The sequence below is a fragment of the Xiphias gladius genome, chromosome 11, assembly GCF_016859285.1.
Source record: "Xiphias gladius isolate SHS-SW01 ecotype Sanya breed wild chromosome 11, ASM1685928v1, whole genome shotgun sequence".
NCBI lineage: Eukaryota > Metazoa > Chordata > Actinopteri > Istiophoriformes > Xiphiidae > Xiphias > Xiphias gladius.
Genome location: NC_053410.1, coordinates 20,938,667 through 20,948,000, shown reverse-complemented (window position 1 = coordinate 20,948,000; position 9,334 = coordinate 20,938,667).

Genomic DNA, 9,334 nt, shown 5'->3' with positions numbered 1-9,334 from the left:
TATACATAGAAAGGTCAATAGCCAGGCTCAGATAGGATGGGCACTGGTTATGAAAAGGAAAGTATTTCAGGTAAACCAGTAGTATTGTTCTGTATAGGGCCGACAATCGTTTGCAATAGTTAGATAGACATAGAACAATACTTTTCTAAGAAATTTCTATTTTTTTTGATGACTTACTACTCTTCAACTGTGCATCAATAAAATGCAGTATTAAATTTGGCAAAATTATCATTTAATGCAGATAGTCCTAAAACAACTATCCAATTAACTGATTCATCCATGGACAGAAAATTAATCAGCAACAATTTTGAATGTTGAGTAATCATTTAATTCAATATATCAATAAAAAATGTCAAACATTCTGTAGTTCCAGCCTCTCAAATTGTGAGTATCTGCTGCTTTTCTCTGCTTTCATTGTAAATGGGGAAAAAAGAAAAGAAAAAAAAAACAGAATTAACTTGAAATTGAATCTATTTGGGTTTTGGACTGTTGCTTGGACATAAACTGGATATTTAATGAAATATGCAAATCACTGGGAACTTGTGATGAACATATTCCACAATTGTTTGACAATTTATAGACTAAATGATGGATTATTAAAAAAAAAAAAAATAGACAGCTCAATAGATAATGAAAATATTCTTAAGGTGCAGCCTTAAAATCATAAACTATCTGATCATAGAAGAAAATAGGGCTACAAATCGAACCAGACAGCTTTGGATACTCATTGCTACAGACACATTTTGGTCGCTAACAAAAAAGTATTGAGGTTCGATACCCAGCCCTGTCCTGTGGCACAAGTTTAAAACCAATAAAACCTGGAGACCTTGCACTCCCCTTGACCTTCCTGTACCCTATTATGAGAGATTTACTCAGTTCAGCTTTGCAAAATGCAGTGCATATTAAACTGGGCTGACAAGGCTTATGCTATATTGAATGTCATCTGGAACATGTAAAATCTCTATCTCATCCTCTAAAATATGCAACCATTAACTGGTATCACTCACTCAGCATTATTGTGACTTTAATTACATGTGTGACAAGTTGATGAGTACGGCAGCGTCTGAAGGTAAATGAGAGTCACAAAGTCCTGTTAATACTAAACAATTTTGGCATTACAGGTCTGAATCATTTCCTTATTGATTACCAGACTTTGTGTTCTATTTCACACTTGAATTAATGTCTCTGAGCTTTCCCACCATCCATCTCTCTGTCTCTCCCTCTCTTTCTGTGTCTCTCTCCCTGGCATGCACTTCAGTTCATTATTTCCATCATTTCTTGGTAATTTGGAGTTGGCTGTTTAAAACTTAGAGCCTCTTATTAAGTTTTGGGCATGGTGGATAAGAGGCAGGACTGTAAGAGCACAGAGATAAACTAATCATCTTAAAACCCTAATTATTAGTATCTTACTGTGACAGACTGTTTTTGCGAGCCAGCCAAATTGAGCCTCAAATGAGGAGAGGCATATCTGTGGAAGTGGTAATAATTTTAAGTCATCTCGATCTGGCTTGGTGTGGCAGAATTCATTAGTGCAGATTAGCACTGTGTGTACAAAGTAAATGAGATATCTAATAGCAAACATGGAGGTCTGGGGAAGCTTAATTTCCTCCCCAGTATGAGGGAGGATGTTAAGAGGTGATTATATATATTTTAACATTGTGACTTCTGCCATGTAGATTTGTCGACTCCTTTCCCAAGCAGTTACATTAAATAGTGTCACTAAACTGTTGACCTCTCACCTTCCTCTGGATTTCAGCTGCAGAAAGGTGATGGGAATGAACCCCAAATCAGATTGAACTGTGTTACTCTGATGCAGAGGCAAGCTGTTTTTTTTTTTTTCTTTTTCTTTTTTTTTTGTGAGGATATGAAAGAAGTTAATTATGTGTGTAAGGAGAAGGTTGAGGAAAAAATAATAAGATTACAAAGAATAATTTGCTGATATAATTACACCAAAATTGGGTACACACAATCGTAAAATACATGTATTGCTTGACCTGGGTTAGCCAGTGAAATAAATCCTCCTTCTATAGCCTTTGTTAATTTGTTTTTATCATCTCCAAGTGGTGTTTGTGCAGGCAGTTCAATTTGCATGTGTAATTCCACTGTGCAAATTGACAACAAGTAGATAATTCGAGGAAATAGGCTGGTTGCAGGCCCCTGCTATCTTCCCAAGCCTATTCATTTTGAGGAACCGCTGAGGCATGAAACTCATACATCAACTATTTCCTGACAACGCTTAGGCTTATTGTCCCCTAAAATGTCATTACAGCCATTATTTATGAAGCTAATTCATTTATTAAACTATATTTACTCTGACAGAATTTGTCACATTCTATCCATATCCCACGCATTGCTTTTGAACAGTATCTTTCAATGAGTATGTGTGAACACGTACAGCCTCGCAAAGTTTTGAATCAAGCCTATTTGTCACTCATAATAGTTGGAATATTGCGAAAAACGTCAGTAGTTCTTGGTTTTATTGACTTTATTCATGGAAACTTTTCATGCCAAATGCCTATACCTTGTGCAACAGAAGTCCACTTAAAATAGTTTGGTAATAATCTGCATGCTTTTTTTGTCCTAACAGAGCAGAGTTCGTGTGGTAGTGATCAGATGGATTGCGGTTACTTTAATAGCACTGATAAATTCTTCCCTCTCTGACAGCCTGCTTCCCAAATGAGTGTGTATTAGTCACTTTTAACGCATTGCAGTCAAACTTCTAAAGCTAAAGAGTTCTCGCGTGGTGCCTCCTGGCCTGTTGCTGCTGACTTATGGATCTGTCAGTTTAGCGCAGCACACTTCATGACAGTGTGGATAATTTGCAATTGTGAGCAATGAAGTAACACATAGGGGGGTCATAAATTTTAATGTTATATGTTCGCTCTGGATAATTCCGTCATACCATTCTCCTGCATCTCTTCCTTTGGACTTACCTGTCACCCAAAAGCACTTATCACAGCAGTGGCGATGAGTTGTGTTTGAACTGTTTTACAATATTGATTTGGAGGCATGACATTTTAATTAATACTGGGTGTTAGCTGTCAAATAGGCAGCCAGCCTCATTGGTTAGAATATGAGACAGGCGAGGTGGGGGCAGTGAAGATAAGACTAAAGCACTTACTGTGAAAAGGCTGTAAAAAGGGATCACTGTGGAAGGAGAGAGACAGTCATGGGCTGAATTTAAGGTGGAAAAAACAGTAATATCTGTTCTCACTGTATTTCTGTCAGGGTCTTTTCTCTGCCTGATAACACAAATCATTGAGACACAGCGTGCCTTCTGGCTTCCACAGGTTGCAGAGTACATCATGTTATTTGGAGACTGTGTTGCCAGTAGACCCAGAGAGAAGCCACGTGTTGAGAGACAACCAGGGGGGAAATTAGGTAACTTTGTAGCACTCCATTGAACAGCAATAAGCTTTTAGGGCTTAGCAAGCATAAACACATTAAACTGATGAGATTCATCAGCACTCTTGTGTCAAATCTGTTGTGCCCACAGGCAGAGAGCAGCAGCAGCAGCAGCAAACTGCAGAGCAAAGGAAGGGTTGGAGACAAACCAGCACTGTCTCTTCTGGACATTTCCTGGTTTATCCAGACTGAGTCAGGTGATCTTTTAGCTGAAATATGACCCTCATAGTTTTTTGCTGATATACCATTGTACCTTTGGAAGAGCAGAAATTTTTAGCCATGTGAACCATGTGGAGTTTTAATATACGGTAGGATGAAAAACATTGGCTTGAATAATTCAAACATTATTTTCATTATTGATTTATCACTTTATTTTTGACCACACAATAAGATATGGACTCTTAAATGTAAATGTAAACAAATAATAGCAAAGTGTATTAGTTAGCAGTTTCCAAAATTGTGTCTTGGATTTGCTTTCTTAAAAATCAGAGAGAGAATCAACTTTATTGGCCAAGTTTTTTTGACACACACAAGGAGTTTGACACTGGACAGCGCACAGATAACATACAGTCCTATAGCTCAGCAAAAACAACAAGCTAAACAAATATAAACAAGCATATAGCTATTATATGCACTACAGGTAAGAGCTGGACAACAAACTGTCTATATACAGATTGCATTGTTACTCTGTACTGTACAGTGAATACTGGAAGAAATATTTTAGAAATTACTCTATAAAGAGCACAGAAGTGGTTTTTAGTGAGAGTATAGTTACAGTATATACAGTCTGCTTCAATTTTTGCCTGACAATGAAAGGATTACTATTATTGCAGAATGTGACTAAATGATTTAATGACCAAAACCAAGAATCATTTCACAGACTGGGAATCAAATACTTTTCAGCTGACTGACTTATCCATTCATTGACTAATAATTTCAGCACAATATACGTGTTTATCGCCTGTGTTAAGCTGTGTTAAATTTATATGCAGCAGATTTAGCTTTCCGTGGCTGTAACTGGATGTCTCTGACCAACAGCAGAATACCAGCCTTTAAACAGGGGCACATAAGGCATTTGTTCATTTTCAGTTAGTTCATCATATTTGATGTTTAATTGGTGTAATCTCAGAGCTGCAAAGCTCGAGGACCTTACCCTGATAAAGTAATACATTTAAATTGAAATATTTCTTCTCAAAGGTAAGAAGGCCCTTCAACTTCATTCCACCATTTATCTGTTGTCTCTTCCTTTCCAAATCATTATAGCCTCTTGCCTTTTGGATAGTTTCACTGGAGGCAACCAGATCAGCATGAAATTAGCTCAGTTTGAATCTTATATGGTCCAATCAGATGAGCTGAGATTTAATCTTGGCTGGCCTGCCCTGCGAGAGTCCGACCCCTTAGATGAAATGGACTACATATTCATAGGTTCACTTGCATGGTTGATTATACCAGCATAGATGGAAGGTACAACCCTTCTTCTGTTTATCTTTATTCCAATTTCCCTGTGTGAGAATGAAGATTGAATATTGAATATGAATTCCCCTGAATGATTGAGTCAAAACCTAAGGACACAGTGGCATGGCACCCATTTCTCACCAGTCCAAGTGAAACTATGAACAAATCACATATGCTTTTGCATGATTCAGTCCATATTTTATCACATTGCCCAGCTGATTGTTTAATTTAAAATATTTTCTTTCTATAATTTCCAGCAGTCTACTAATAATTACAACTACTTATAATTTACACTGAGGAGTGTGTTGTATTTTGTAGCTAAATAGTGTGTGTGCCCTCATAGCTATTCATTACCTAGCCTGACAAAAAGTAATGCCTTGGAATAATGGGAAATATTACCTGATGAATTAATTATGATGATAACATCTAGGGTAGGAGGCTTAAATGCCATCTTAAATTACATGCAGAAACTTTCAACTTGTCTCATTTGCATAAAAGGAGCAGAAGTATGCATGAATACAAAGACTTTCTTGGAAAAAAACAGTATACCATGTGTTTGTGTGTGCGCGTGTGTGCGTGTGTGTATATAAATACACATCACAATATGTATATTACAATGAAACTGTGAATCTCCAGCAATTTTCCCATTATTTTATTTGAATGTCAGAAGTGATTGTCTCCCGCAATAGTTCAGCATTTTTAATTGACTTGATGCACAACATGCCAATTTGAAAACAGGAAATGAAAGTGGTCAGTTCCAAGATAACAAAGGCTCAGTTGTACTAAATCAAAATACTGATGTAATTCATTGCATTGTTTCATTATGTGCACAAAGCACCAAGGACTAATAATATAAAATGTAAAAGAGGTTTGGTAGAAGAAATTGGGAACAGGATGTCTATCTTTCACTAAAGCCTGTTGATGGCCATCACAGTGTTATGATGAAGATACAACTGTAATTATTGCTTGAGTTACTACAGAACAGAAGCATTATTATTGCTGAATAACATGAATAACATAGTAATAATATGTAAATAAGCTCTTTTCATGATAAAAAGGAATGTGCAAAAAATAATGGAAATCTACCCATCTTGTTTTGGTTAAAAAAAAAGGCAAACATGGAACATGATTGCTAGCCATGCTGTACTTTAAATGCACCCTCCTGACTTCCATTTGTCATAATAAAATGATGGCTATGTTGGCAGTGGCTATTTTTTTTCAGCTTAAGTTGATCTCTTTTGCCATCAGTTTGTGGAGCAAATGCTTGTTACCTGTAGCTAGATTATAATGCTCGTATTCAAATGCTTCCCATGTGCTTCATCATCAGAATTTGTTATATGCCACATATTTATTTATGTGCAGTGCTTTGAAAAAAAATCTATTTTTCCTCCTTCACAAAAGAGCCCACAGCTAATTAAGCTCATGTGCACCCATAGTACAGTAAGTTCACAGGTAAGCTCTACATCACGGCATCATTGCACAGGAGAAGGAAAAAAAGCCCCCATATTGTGGAAATCTCCTTCTCCTTAGAGAAAGAGAAGGGGAGAGAAAGTGGGAAAAGGAATGCCTTGCCTTCCTCATTACACTGCTGTCATTTACTCTTCATCCCCCGTACTCTTTAGTGGCATTAAGACGGGATGTAAATTTGACAGTTAACGCTGTTAGAAAATGGCTAGTTCAAGAAGGGCAGGAATTAGAGATGGGCATTAGGCGCTGATAAGCTCCTTTCCTCTGCCGCGGCGGCTGCTTAACATTCATGGGAAAGTCATCATCAAACAACGTTATCACAGCTCTGTTGACGGCTGAGGAACATCATCACTATGATAATTTTTTTTATAGCTGTGAGCCAAAAAAGCACTCTTTTATTTCAGCGGTTTGTTAATGAGATAGGAGCTTGTTGGTATGGGCAAATGCAAACTTGCCACTCTCCAGCGTTTATTTGAGTCCCTCAGCTGCCCCCAGCACCCCACCCCCCACCCCCAACCCAGAATGCCTCCCACAGCAACCCCCCCTTCCCCACACACATTCACACACTGTTAAATGTTGCAGGGATGGGAGAGAGGCATTTTTATGTACTCCTTTCGAAGTGGTCTGTGTACATTGTTGAAGGAGGACCTTTATGTGTACCTTTGCAGATCAGTCGCTCAAAGAGTGGAAAACATGGTTATATCAACAAATGCTCTCTCCTAACATCCCTGTAGCTGGCACCTGTCACTCATCTGGGATTTAGCCATAGATCTGAATAGAGGGAGAATGTTGATGGTTATTGAAGCTGAGTAAACTCCCACCAGCAATAGCATGTGATCAGCTCTGCTTTAATGATGAAAAGGTTCCTTAAACTGTCAGATCTTGAGGCCTTCAGTAAATTATTTGCATTGTTTTTTTTCTATTTAATCATTGGGCTCTTAATAGCTTGGTTCAGAGGTTTCTTGCACTCTGTTACCACTGGAGCAATTCACATATGTGCAAGCTGCCAAGGCTAAGCAGCTTTCTTATGGATAGGGATGCAAACTGTGGGCTGTAGATACCAAAATCTGATTTTGGCTTTATCACTGTTTGTGATTGTGGAGTGGGTTAAGAGAGATTTAATCTTTGGAAATCCTTACCAGGGGAGACGAAAAAACCATCTCTAACTTGTTCTAATTACTTCTAAAACTTTTTGTTTGGACTACAGTGAGCAAGCAAAGGTGACATGATGTGTAATGTAGTCATTATACTTTAAGTTAATTTTGATAATGTCATGGAAAGTTTCACAGCTAGAAAAATGCCCAACAGTCCTTGTCAAGTCATCTGTGTGTCACTATATGAATGTTAAAAAAAAATTGGAATATGTGCCATTACTGGGGAACTGACAATCAGATTCAATGACATGACCCAGTAAGAGTAAAACTAAAGTATCTGTTTGATGTTGGTAGTTGAGTAACAAGTAGCATACATGTACTTATTTTGCTGCTGTTCCGTTCACTTGCAACCAGTTGTATGCTTTCATGTGCAACAACTGATTCATGTCAAGTTCTGTAATCCCATTTCAGATTGTAGAATTAGTACATTCAAATTATTTACATTCAGAAGCACACATTAGTATTACAGTACAATGCTGTGGAAGGATTGTAATAATAATCTCCCACCAGCAAACCACCTTTGGTCCTCGCCCAAAGGGACACCAGCCACTATTTATGGGAATTTCAAACTACAGGCAAAGTCCTCTTTGCTTACAATATAAAATACGTAGCCAAGTCAAAGCATAAGCTGAAAAGCAAAAGAACTAAGACAACAACCAGCTCATACTTTATTAGTTTAAGTATTCAGTGAATGTGTAATTCACTTCTGTGATTTAGTGTCAGAGATGGCACCCAAAATTTTTTTTTTTTTTTTTTTTTTCTTCTTATTGCGCACAGCACCAACATCTCAAAACCAGGTAGAAAAACGCACAGCAGTAACCTGCCTGTCTCCACAATGCAGTGAGGCTCTTGGTAATTATTATGGCAGCAGAAGTCAACACTATCTGGCATAGTACACTATGAGACATAGAATCATGCATAAAATTTCACCATGTCAATTAAAATTCTGTGCTCTCTGGTACTGTAGTGTTTTTCAAAGCTTTTTGACACAGAATTCATAGTAATAAGTGTATGCTGCTTCAGTTTATAGGAATTGAGCAAATGATTGGACATTAAAAAAGGAAAACAGGAAGACCTGAAAAACCATAGTTTGTTGCCGCATTCAGAGCAAAAGAAATGAGTAGATGACTTTATAAATCATACTGATTTTTATAATATGTCAGTATTTGGGGGCAAATTTTTACTTAACAGACAGTATAGTAAATGCTTTTACGTTATCAGTGACTTGTTCTGCCATGAACTCAGTAAGATAGTATGGTATTAAGACAAAAGCAAATGAAAACGACAAAAAGGTTGATAGAAACCAGTCAAATATCCACAAGTATTAGTCTTCAAGTTGGCCAAGGTAATACATTGAATTTACACTTTGTTAGGACATACAGCAAAATATAAAACCCTAATGAAAACCCTCCATAGAAATTAATTCTGCAAGTAAATGAACATTTCCAGTGTCTTTCAGTTTCAAACTACACTGATGTTAAAAGTTAAAAGTTATAAGTCCTATCTAGAAAAAAAAATCATTTTGATATTGGCATATGTTGAAACACTATTTATTCATTATTGGCTTTGTTTATGAATTGATTGGATTGGAGTTGTTTTTTTTACCCTAATGTATTCACTGAGCGATTGAACTGACAAAGCCACAGTGTATTATTTTGTAAGTCAGCTTTTTGTACAAGTTTGGAGTTGTTTCATTCCTTGGGAAAATGAGTACTATGCAAATGAATAGCAGATGTGCTACAATCCTTTTGGATCCACAGTAAGTCTGTCTTGTGAGTCGATACCACAGCATTATCTTCACTTTGTAGTGGTCTCTGAGCCCTTTGTCGTGTTAGTTCAATAGTCCTCTGTAC